This window comes from Scatophagus argus, chromosome 21 (assembly GCF_020382885.2).
Source record: "Scatophagus argus isolate fScaArg1 chromosome 21, fScaArg1.pri, whole genome shotgun sequence".
NCBI classification, from domain to species: domain Eukaryota; kingdom Metazoa; phylum Chordata; class Actinopteri; family Scatophagidae; genus Scatophagus; species Scatophagus argus.
The window spans coordinates 10,269,753-10,283,315 of NC_058513.1; positions in this window are offsets into that span (position 1 = coordinate 10,269,753).

Genomic DNA, 13,563 nt, shown 5'->3' on the forward strand with positions numbered 1-13,563 from the left:
CAACAGTTTTACAATAAATTAAAAATAGTTTTTACTAAAAGTTATGGATTTTTTTAAAAAAAAAAAAATCACATAGAAGCGTAAATACATGAAAGAAAGTAAGAAAACTTGACAATGTTATCCCAGCATGTTTCATACCATACATGTGAACAATAACCACAATCCAAATCGTACAGGATGGACCTCACTTGACATGAAAGAAGCTGTGAGTGATATAAGAGGTCGGGTTTCTCTCTTTTGTTCTGAACCTCCACTGAGTGTGGGGACTGGCAGAGCTGATATCTCTTGGGCCTTCCCTTTGAGGGTGAAATTCATCACTGTCAGTCAGTATGTTCTCAGTAGTATGAGATGAGACCTACAGTAGATATAACAACACTTACCTACACATCAACAACATCTAATTTGTCACTGATGTTATGGTACAGTATGATGACTTCAAAGAGGGGCAATATGGCCTTTACCACATGGCCCAATACAAAGGCTCTGCAGTCTGCTCCTGACATTTCAGATAAGTTATGTGCAGATGACCTTACAGATCATATTTCACATCTGTTGGGTCAGAAAAAAAGATGTGTGTGCATAAACTTATTAAGCAGTTTTCATGGTAAGCTAGTCTACTTCTGTACCCAAATATATCCATGTGTTCTCTATAATACTTGTGCATCAACACCCACTTTATTATTCGAATCATTGTGTGATCACTCTGTGTCTCTCATGTCATAGCTTAGCTCTTCTGACAGTGTGCCACTGGGAGGTTAATCCTGTGGTTTATTCAGCATTTGCAGGCTTTCAAAGTCAATGTGTGAACATCGGTTCACAACGTAACTGATATTTGCAAGTCATTATTTGGCAGACATCCATTGTTGAGAGAAAATCTCACAGCAAATCTAATGTCAGGCATTGGCTTTGCAGGAAACCACATATCTGATCTCCACATAGGATGAGAAGGCAGTTTCAGCCCAGAAATTCACTTTGAATGGAACGAGCGCTGGTTTAAAAGTTTATAGAAGTAATTGTTTAGAATCATTGTTATTTAAAGCGTGTGCATACAATCTGTAGATTAACTGAATATAGTGATAATGGAATCAAAGCAAAATTCCACAGAAAAAAACCCTGGGCTGGAGCAAGGTGATGCGTACAAGTTAGTCCCAAAAAATATATCTGTGCATCCTGTAAACAGTTCAATGTGAATATTTTAATTCTCGATGTGTTGTCGTTAATGTGCATTGGTCTTTGCTCTGCATGGTAGGCTCATATCTTTCTTCAGCTTTGCAATGCTGCAGTATTCTCACAGTTAGGTGGTTATTTTAGACAGATATTAGAGTATGCATCACTGTTTGCAAATCACTTGTATTCAAACAAGAGAGAGTCATATATATTAAAAAATTAGCCCTGATAATGGCCTAAACTTTAACCAAAAAGTTAAAGAATCACCAAAGTCAATGTTGAATTTCTATACCAGATTACAGGATAATTGACATAACCATTTACTCTAACCAGTTGAGACATGTCCCTCAATGTCAAAAAATGTCAAATGACACAGCCTCCAAGTAGACTCCTTAATATGTTTTGTGTTTCCAGTTTATTTTGCTCCCTTTTTCCTGTTGCATTGGTGGTACCTTCATGTTTCCTGTCTTTGTGATTGCTTGCTCCACCCTAATTTGGTCCACCTGGGTTTAGTTACTTCCGTGTATATATACCTGTGCACCTCCCCGCTTGCTTTATTTGCCAGTTTGTTGAGTACCTTTGTGTCATTTGTTCCTGCATTTCCTCATGTTTTTACATTCTTTTTCTTTTGGCTTGTTTTCTGGGGGGTGGGAAATTTGTTCACTCTTTTAAATTTGTTTGCTTCCACTGACTGCTGAACCCCTGCTTTTGCATTTTAAAGAGTGAGTTTATGCCTGTACTCTATGCCATGCTTTTAGGTGCTGTTCTCTGAGCCCTACCAGTCGTAACAGTCAACCTCTTGGTGGCACTAAAGGAAATTCATTGCGAACCATGAATGTTGAATTAATGGCCAATACATTGAGTAGATGTTGACCTTTTAAAGGAGGTACAAGAAAAGTTAGGAACTCACCAAAGTCATTGGTAGACTTTCTTAATTTCTGTTGAAAGGCCACCTTAGCCAAACATACTGCAGACAATGGTAAAATGTGCCTCTTTCTCATTTAACATTCCCCTACCCTCAAAATAAAAGGTATATCCTGAAATGCATGTGGCCCTTTAAACCTTCTTTGGTTGCTCTCACATAATCTTTTCAGCAACATTTAACTCATCTCTTCTGTATGTAACTGAGTTAACTAAATGCAGTTCCTTACTTTCACAGACATTGTCCCACCGTTTTGAACCTGCACGCACACGTCATATTTAATAACATCCATATGTGACCAGCTATACCCTATCTTTCATTTGTAACCTGCTGTCATACAATCACTTTACTGCGGTCTCCTTGATATAGAGAGCTCCTACAACTGCCTTGATATCAGACAGAACCCACTCACTCATGAGTTTCTTTGTAACTATATTTATACATATTGATGGAGCTCAAATGCAATTATTAAAGGTTAAATATTAAAAGTGGACGCTCTTCTCATGGTTTCTTGTGTCTTCATCTGCATCATCTGTTTCCAGCTCTGAGCCATCTTGAATAGTCATTCATCCACTTCAGAACTGAACTGTTTTTAGAAGCAGGCCTGTGCCACGACAAGGGACTTTGTAGCCTCAGGAGGGAAATAATAAAGAGGAAGACATTTACAGAGAGAGGGAGAAGGTGGTGGATGAGGAGGAGCGGGAAATATGAGTGACAGCTTGTTGACTTTTACAAGATGCTAAGGGCTCAGTGGGCTAAATTGGATTCGCTCAAAAAGTCCCTTGTGTGGAGTGTTGGAGGGGTCAGGAATGGTCCCATCTGACATTTGACCTCTCCTACTCCCCTTATGTCAGCACCACTGACCACAATACACTGCAGCATAATTAAAGCTGAAGTCCATATGCAAGATTCTTTAACACAAGTTCTACTTTGTGCCCAAAATGCATATTAATATTTAATTCATTTTTAATTTCTAAACATGATTTCTCCCAACATCCCATTTTCACTAGTGTGCTGAATGCTACCAGTTTGAAAGACATGTTCAGGGTCTGGTTCTTTAATTCACAATTTTTTAAATCAGTTTTGGTTCATGTTTGATCCTATATGTCTATATGTATAAATGAACAAACAAAGAGGCTCATTATTGTTATTATGTAGGTTTGTAAACTCAAACTTAAACTCAAACTCAATCACGCAGTTTTCTAATTGCTTTCAACTGGCAAGCAGGCATGCACACACTGGTTCAAAGTCGTCAAAATTGAACCAGGCATGCACACACTGGTTCAATTTTGATGACTTTGTTTCAGTTTGAGAATATTTTCTCATCATTTTTTTGTACTTGAGTCAATAATAAAAGAGCAGGAGGATCATCATGTTGAAGAGGAACTAGGAAATACACACGATTATTATTATATACATATTATTATTTTAATAATTTAACATAAATCTAACTTAAATCAAACTTAAACAGAAGTATGTTAATAACCTAAACTATATCTATAATATTTTATAGGACAGTATTTTCATTTTAAATGTACATAAAAGCACTGATTGATGCATTAAATTCCTTTGAGAGGGCAAGTTTACTTTAGCACCCTGTCCGTTCTGTCCTGTATAAACAGAAATTTATGAGATAAGACATTTCTGTAATTTGTTCATCTTGTTTTTGATAATGTCTTTTGTTTTGATAGGGCTTTTCTTGATACCGACATATCCGGCCATCTACTGTTTCTTTTGAGAGTAATTAGATTTCCCTGGTGAATTCTATACTCCTGAGAAGGCTCAGGAGTATAGAAGTCAGGAGACTGTAGCTGCAATCCTAGAAGTCATGAACTCGCCAAACCATGTGTGAAAAATCAGCACTTTGTAAAGTTAAATATATGTACCATGACTGCATCCATGCTGCGTTCTTTATGGATTTGGTGTAGCATCTTTACTGTCCTGAAAATTACATCTCACAAGAGTGAAAACCATGTTTCTTTTTAATGCTGTGGTCTTAATGTATTTATTTATTGTAACACTATTATGTCCCATTAAAATAACCAAAAATCTAATCAGATCTTATCAGGATCTCTTCCCTGTTCTGGGTATAATAACTATTACATTGTATGCGGTCATACGTATTCATCAATTAATTCCATGAAAATCCATTACATGCCATAATTATTAATTATGCTCTCTGTGACATACTGTTCCATCAGGCTTCTATCTGAAATATTAGATCAGAGGTTTACCAAAGGGTTTCCTTCTTGCCATCTGGTTCTGCTGTCACCCCATGAACGCTTCTTTCAGCCCACAGACCTACAGAACAGTAAACAGTGACTCGCTTAAGAGTTGTAACATCTTAAAAAGCATCTGGGTGTGTTGCTTGTGTTGTTGTTGTGTTTGTGTGTGTCTCTCAGAAATATTGACACCCTATGGTAGAAAATGTATGTCTCATCCATCAAGAATCCATGTGACTGCTTTCATGTGTAATTTTTCTTTTCCATCTGTATGGCAGGCATGAAACCAGTGCCATGTAAGTAATTAGTATAACTTAGCACAAAAACTGGAGGAAACATCAAAGGTGGCAAAATCCATACGAAAGTGTGTTAACTCTTAAATGTGTTAACAGTCATTCCTAGTTTTAAATCAGTCATTTGGTCAGACCGGATTACATCCAGTTGTCTGAGTGTTTTCAATTTGCTTGAAATGCTTTTAGCTAATTTACCTACATACTCTGATTATGTTTATCACAAGAATTAGAAGGCCAGAGATTGATGGAGTGACTGATTAACTGGACAAAAGATAATGACAACCCTCCGCCTTTCCTTTTCCACTGTGTCACAATACTCTCTTTCCTCCGCCCTGACCCGCCCCACCACCACCATCACCACTTCACTCTCTCCAACAGTGACCATGGGCTGTTTATCGACTGTCTTCTTCTTCCTGTTTGTGGTACTAAGAGGCTGAAATTAGATCTGCATCACGAAGGATTTGAGATAAATTGGGCAGCGGATCGGTCCTAATTTAATTTTCTCTTGTTTTCTAAGGGGTAAGAGGAGAATAGTTCGTCACGATGCAGCAGACAGGATAACACCAGATTGACACAGAAGAGGATGTCTAGGGTGTAGTTATTTTTACAAGTAATAAGATATATATTTTAATGAACCAGCACAGGAATCGTATATGCGAATTGGAAAAGTATCTGTATATGCTGACAGCCATATACTGTAAGTAGTCTGAACACCTTCATATTCACACTATTTCAAAAGTTGAGGATCATCTCTTGGTTCAAGCTATGCAAGGTCTCATCGATGGCTACAAGCCATCCTCCAAGGCTGCCCCCTCCAAAATGGCTGTGATACTCAGGGGTAATCAGCCGCTCCCATTACAACTCCCAAAGGAGGGGGTTTGCTCCTTAGCTTCTTTGTATGGTTAGGAGTTGCGGTGTGGATCTCAGTCTTTTCACTATCCCACTTTGATCTGAATCCAATCCCTGACAGCTGATACTGTAGCTGAACCTGACACTCAACGCTACCTCTGTACAAATCTGGAATGGGAAGAGGAGAATGGGATTGAGAAGAGCAGGGCTGAATGCCAGAGTATCTGTTGTTTTGTGTGCCAGACAGACATGATGACCCTCTTGGTTAAACTCAGCCCAAGAGGTCACGTCCCAGACTGAAGAGGAGGAATACCCTGAGGGTAAACAAGTGCCTCTTGATGTTTTTGTTACTTTTATCTATTCACATCGATGCATAAAATGTAACTTGGGCATGATGGTATTAAAGGATTGTGTATCAGCATCTGTATAATCAAAGAAGTCTTTTCTTGTAAGTGTTTAAATATTGTTGATAATTTACAGATAGAGCTATGTCCATTTTAGCCAGTCAGGGCAGTTTTATGTCTGACATTGTTGTGGTCATCATAGGCAAGTCTGTATCTTCAGATAATGAATCAAATAGATTATAAAATAGCTAAGAGGTTCAGTGAGTCTAGTCTGCGTCCAGCAAAATCTTAATCTGTGACAGAAATAAGGGCAGTGTGTGGAGAAAAGTGACAAAGATATTATTTATTCAGACAGGAATTACCTTTCTTCATTAGAGTTGATACAATGTAAATGAGATTACCGTTTTAATTTAACTTAAAAGTATAACTCCTGTCCACCTGTGTTTGCATTTTATTGCTTTTTTGAATGCATCAGAAACATCAAAGTTTGAGAGATAACTATGCGAGACTGTGTAGTACAGTAAAATCTTGGATCAGGAATTGCCAGTCCACTGAAGAAACTAGTCAACTTTGGTCTGGGACGGCCCAAAATTCACAGGGTAATGGGGCCCATGGTGAAGTGTACTATTTGCTCTTAGATCTACGTACCAAAGAAGTTCAGGAGACATTTGAACGACATGAGCTAATTTCTACAGTTCTGACAGTTGTGTTTTCCTGAAGGGATGTTTCAGAACAAGTCTGAAGGCTGGACAGTCCGCCCCCCCACAGGTGCTACAGATGGGCCCCACAAGCATTAGCTGCAAAACTCTGCTATTGGCTGAACAGCACAGAGCCATTAGCAATCCGAGCCTTCCTGAATTAAATTGAGAGGAAAGCCTTTTAAACAGTTCCTATCCAAAGATCCCTTGGGATAAGCGGGGGTGTTCAAAAACATTTGTTCCCTGTATTTTTGTGTGATGAATCAGCTGTCTATCAACCATTCACATAGCAAGATGAATTAGTCGCTCTGTGTATATATTTAACCAAGCTTATCACGTGTAACTGAGATGTTTTGAATTCGACTTACGTTTTCTTGGAAATACTTACAAGTGGGCCTCCCACTTTCAATTCACAAAATCCCTAATGCAGTTGTCATACGTCACAAACAGGCAAGTTACAACATATTCTGCCTCAAGTAAGCACTAAATCTGATGTTGACCGAATGGGCCTCTGTCTGTCATCACAGCCCATGAACATACCTGAACAGTGGAAAGCACCTCGAAATGTACATTTGTGGGATTCTTCTTGTGGCTGTTTAGTCTTATTTAACCATATGATCCTGGACTATTTTCACATTTCATTGGAAACCTCGTTTTTGCACCTAAGCGTCAAACCATGAGAATTTGGTGTTTCTGGCACAATGCTTTCTTTATTCATAGGATGCTATTGGAAAAAACTCTTGCTCAACATGATATCTGTGCTGCATAAAAACACAGGGATGAAGTACCAAAACCCACAGGGTCTTTCTTGGATGTCTAGATATATGTGGGAAAGGTCTGTGTCATACTAGAAAACTGTATTATTTTCTGAAGTACAATAATCTGCTCCCGTGTCCTCTTCCACATCCACAGTGCAACATTACATCACTCCTTTATTTAGAGGCCATATCAATGTGACATCATGATCATCACTCTATACCTGCTCTCACCACAGAGACGGGTGGCTGGGTATGAAACTCAAGCCTGTATATTATATGAGATGCAGAACATCAATGCTTGTCCTTGGCTATTCTGAAGACTAATCAGATTTCATGAGGCAGAATATGGGGACAGTTACAGTTTCCTGTACACTCTGAGCAGAAAACACAATCCAGATACCAGATACAGTGGATGTCTAACAAATCACACGTCTTGAAGAGATTATCCTGTTGGTTAGCATGACTGGACAGTGCAATGTGTGGCAACAAGTTTAAAGAAACAGGTTTTTATTTACTTTCTTGTTGAGAATTAGTTGGGGAGACTGTTACCACTCATGTCTCATGTACAGTAAATCTGAACCTACTGCCAGCAGCAGATTAGCTTAATTCATCAAAAAAAGACTAAAAAGAAAAGCTAGCTAGCTTCTTTTTTTTTTTTGAAAGACTGTTTTCCTACTTTCGTGCAGCAGTTTATTTCCATTTACTTTAATGTGCCATTAAAATGACTTTGCAGAAACTCCAGAAAAACACACGAGGTCACAATGACAAACATATCACCAATAATGTGAGACAGATGTTGAACACCAGCCACAAGTGGAGATAACATTATAATGGCACATTGAATTTCCCAAGATTTACTTCAGTTGGTTGCTTTGAAGACATCATCAGTATGCACCCTCATTAAGAGGTGCAATGGGACCACAAAACAAACTCCTGGTGAGGCACGCTGCTGTGTTTCCTTCTTGTTCCTTTGGGGGTAACCTGTGTGGCAGGTCTGGTGTTTGAAGATTTGATTTAACAAAGTCAGTGTTGGAACCTTTACTATCTCAGATGCCAGAGATATTTTTTTTGGTAATGCTTTTATCCTTGCTAAGACCTTACAGATCTGATTTACAGTCTACAGTACTTATATTACCTCTCCATGATATAAGATTTTCTAATGACATCAGTGGAACATAAACATTGTTAAAACATAAAGCATTTCATGTTAAGTGGTTACAAGGTTTCAAAGCCAGCCTTCTCTGGCAGGCGTTTGACATGAACAGCTGGTTCAGAGTATCAGTGTCATTCAAGTGGTGAGATTGTACCTCTAGGTGCAGATCAGGCTTTGGAGGTATCTTGGTTGTCTTGGTACAATAGTGACTGTGCTGCAGATCTTTTTTCTGTTGTGACATGGAGGCTCTGTTGGTTCAGTGACTCACTTGTCAGGATGGGCTAACAAAAGAATCAAAGGGAGGAAATATGCACAAAATATTCATGTGAATGTGCGATGAAGCAATTCAGCATTTGTACTATGTGCCCTGTAGTGATGGATGGACGGATTTTCTCTTTCAAAACAGGATGAGATTCTTATGAAAACTTGTTGCAAAGAGAACAAGAAGCTACACATAAACTGAGCCTTTCTAATGACACAGCTGATTAGTATGTTCCAGACACATGGCAAGCAGACAGGGTACGTAAATAGAAATGGGGAACATGTGAGGTTTCACATTAAATCCAATTAAACCCGAAATTTTTTAATGGCATTTCCCCTGAACCACCCTCCGACAAACAAGTAAACACTTCCTGCTCACCACAAATCCACAGACTGGAATGCCACACCAGTTACAAGCTTCTGAAAGATGCTGTGTGAATTGTGTCACTGTTTCTTATTTTGTCACTTCCTAGTAAACACATTAAAGCTTCATAATCGTTGAAAATGGAATGACTGTGGACAATAAAAGACGTGACTCTCCAAGGCGCACTCGTGTCATTAAGCTTTAATCACCTGCTTTTAGGCCACAGACATTTTACAACCCTTCAGTCAACAAAGATATCCCTTCTAAGGAATACATTAACTGTAGGATCACTGTCATCCACCAAAATAGTTAACTGGATTTCAGTGTCCTTGACTGTTTTTAAAATGTTTACTTTTTACGCAGTTTGATGCCACATAAGACATGTTCTGTCTTATGTACACAACATGGTTGTGAAATAAAAGAAGGAAGGTAACTGAGACTGATGAGATATAGTGCAGAGAAACAGGAGTTCAGAGAAAAGAGAAGCTTTCCAGGGAGAAATAAGAGAAAGACTCCCAATCAAGCTGCACCTTCTTTAAAAAGGAGAGAGGAAAAGACAGGAGGTGGAATTGTATAACAGACTGATGTGGAAGGAGGTGAAAAATGTCTCTATTAGAGGCCTAATAGAATTTCTCTTGTCCCCAGAGGGAAGCAGAATGGACTCTCCCTCCTCCCCACTTTGTCTCTCCATCCCCGTCATGCAGCCATTTGCCCTGGCCAGAGATATAATTTCATCACTCTTCACTTAATTGTGTGCATTGCTGGCAGAGCCTCACTCTCTGTTCCAGCAAACAGAGGCAGGTGGGAGAGGAGGAAGAAGAGCAGAATAATAGAACAGAGTGGGAAACCACATCACTTCATTTTTATGGATGGACAGCTTGTAAAAGCGATGTGTTATGTGGTCCCCTCTGAGTAGGCAAGTGTAAACACAGCAGAAAACTCTGAAGGGGATCTCTCATCAAAGTCTGCTTTCATGTTTTAGCATCGTATATCTTTACACACAGATTGTTGTTATAATTTGTTTGTCTATTTGTCACATCTGCAGATGTATGAATAAATATAATGTGTTTATTTACAATACAAACAAAAAACACTCAACTGCCCAGGAAGTTTTCCCAGATAGACAGAAAGCTAAATTCTTCAAAAAGTAGGCACAGACAAAATTAACTTAAAGTAAAGCCAATATTTGTTATGGCAGTGGAAAGAGGTAAAACATATTTGCTGTTCAAGGAATAAGTATTTTGTTTGCATGCATGAGTTTAAGTGTGTTTTACTTTGTTCATTCACATGTCTACTTACGAATGTTTGTTCAGTAATATTGCAGCACACAGTTCAATAAAAACAGTCTGTTATGCCATGCAATATGTATTTATGTATCAGAATTACACTAGTACACATGTTACCATATTGCCTTGTTTTGGAAACTTATTAAAGGGATGCTCCCATTATACAACATAATTTCTGTTAAATTTCTCAGCAAAAACAAACCTGAGCTAAACTTAATTTTCTCTGGCTTGACACAAGACAAAATATTATTAGCTTTGAGTACTATATTGACTTTGGCATGTAAAATGAGCGAGTACCCCATTATGAGGAGTGTTTTCCAATCAAGACTCAAAAGGTCAAATTAATAGTGTGTTACGACTAAATGACCTGTACTTAACTGTCTCAACAGTTCTCACTCTCCTTCAGACACTGTATTTAGCACATTCCTCAGCTGACTGGTTGTGGTTCACCCTCTTTGTAATTGCGTGAATGCAGAGACATAAACTACTGATGACTTAATTTGCACTACTGAGAAGAGGTCATTTGGAACCCAGTCGGTACAGCCTTCAAGGTATCGTACACAAAGCAGGATGCAAACTGAAACTGACCTACAAACTCACACTTATTTGTGCTGGAGAAAGAAAAAGAAACCTGCTCCTCCTCAATTACCTCGTCAGATGCCGACCTCTGACTCCAGAGGAGATCAGTCTGTTCTCTCCTACTGTCCCACCCTAAACACCATTTTGCTACTTTCAAAGGTTGCACCTTGTGTTTGATCTCCTCTCGAAGTCCTCCGTGACCAAAGATAACACGTGTGCCATCGTCTGGAATGATCCGCAGACTTGCTACAGTCAGTCGTACATCATCATGAGCGTCAGCTGAGATCCTCAGAGATCCTCTTGTCTTGGTCGTAAAGATACAGATGCTTCTGACCTTTGACCTCATCTCAATGCTAGCCTTTTTTTTTTTTTTTAAAGAACACTGTGCTAACTTGTATGGTATGAGGCACAACAGACAAAGGGGTTGTACAATATTTCTAGTATTCACTGTGCCAGTTTGAGCCTTAACACAGTTCAGCAAAACCCATGGGCTGGGAAGAACTATTCTGACCATGTGGAGAATTACTTAGTTATCTTCTAACACAACACAGACCGATTCACTTATGTCTTACACTTCAGTGAGTACTATAATGATTAATGATATTTATAATGTAAAATTAAATTAAAATTAATTCAAGTTTTGTACAATAAATGTAGTCAAATCTCACATTGTCCATGGTTTGAAATTGAATATTTAAGAATATTTCCCAATAATTTAAACTATTGCTTTAAAAGAAGATCCAAATATTTTATTTAAGTACTTTGTACTGAAGGACTCCTGGTTTCGTTTTAATTCTTCTGAAATTTGAAGAATGGACCTTTTAGAGATTATTATGTGTTGTGCTTTTATTTGGTGCAAGACCTGTGAAAATGTCTTCCATGGTAAAGGTTTCACAACCTCACATTTCTGGAAAGTCCTAAGGGAGCCCTGTTTTCACATTCCCCCTTTATCCTTCTGGTGATTTGTAGAGTAAATAAGCATGTTATTCTGATGCTGAGTCATAAAACTCACCATAACATGTTGTAAATTAGCTAAGTTAACTGCAGCAGAGATTCATATTAAATTAATATCACTCACTTTTTTCCCCACCTATGACTGAAATGTCGAACTGCTACATTTCTCTGTGTCTCTGTAATAAACAGTGAAACATGAATATGTGCTTTTGTTTTAAATGTTTACATTGTCTTTTTCTTTTTGTAAAGTGAACCGAGACACTTCATGAGTCAACATAAAACTGGATTATTTACTTAGGCCAGTCTAAGTAAATCTTAATTTATTTTACTGTCCTTTTAAGGATAATGTACTGTATAATGTCTAATTATATACTGTCTAATTTTCTGCATTTATCATTTCACTTTGCAAGAAGGATTCAACAGAGTAAAGGGCAACATTAAACCTAATATTTTTCACATTAAATCTTACTTCGCAGCAAAATTTAAGTGGCCTGCAGATCCATCATTTCATTGAGATCCACATTATGAAGTCGTCACTTAAGTGGAACTTCAGTAGGTTTCCATCATTACAGGAAGTGTTTGAGATGATTTTCTATCATCAGCATAAAGACACTAATTATATCTGGCTCTACAGGGTTGATGACTGGAGTCGCTCAGTCAAGACAACTTTTCTTCACCATAAAGTCAAAACTCCACTGGTCAGCCAAACTCAACATGGTCTATCCTCTTTCACCACCATGTCACTCCTGCACACATGGTTCCCCTCACACATCAAACATTCCTCACTAACGACTCACTGGAGGTTAGCAGCAGTTAGCTGGGGAATGTGTTTTCCATTTGAACCACGGTTCACTTGGAAACTGATCTTGGGTTCTGGGACCAGGTCAGAACCTGCTGATGCCATATCTGATTTGAATAAGCAGAAACAGCTCAGTCTGGAGAGAACAAAGTTTGCACGTTAAAAATTACAGGAAGTTTGTCTTCCTCATTACAGAGTCATTTTGAACAGTTTTGATGTAATTTTAGTAGTATAGAGACAAATATGACTTTTCAAATTCACATGCATTTTTTGGTGGTGTATGCTATATTATACTTTCATATTATATGTGGTGTGTACATGACTACTAAATTTAAAATAAACTTTTCGACTAATCCATCGCAATGTTTTCACAATTGTAACACTACCTCAGAGTTAAACCCACAGTGACATAAAAATATGAAACCAGTGGGACCAATGTGTCATTTCACACATCATTACCTTGCCATATCACTCATCAGTTTAAGTCTAATTGTGTTGACAGGCTGTTGCTATGTATTATTATAGTATGGTGTTGTGTGCACTGACCACACGCAGAGTCATAATTCATGCAGTCAGTTTGATGAAACTAAAGGGGATTTCAGTCCCTTTTCCCCTTTAATTCCTCCTTGTGCTGTGACAGTTGAAGCTTCCAGCAATCAGCCTGTCTCATTTGGCTTGGATTACATGTCAGAAGGATTTTAGTGACACTTGAGGAAAATGTACAGGCCTTCTTCATCCTGAGGGTAAAATACAAAATAATCCAAGGCAGTTTCATGGCAAAACCAAACTGTGATTATGTTGGAACGCGCAAATCCCAGTTACCAAAAAGCTGGCATGTTGTAAAAACATAAATACAGAATGTGATCATCTACTTAACAAATATATTTAATGTTTTAATTTTATTGATTTTGTAA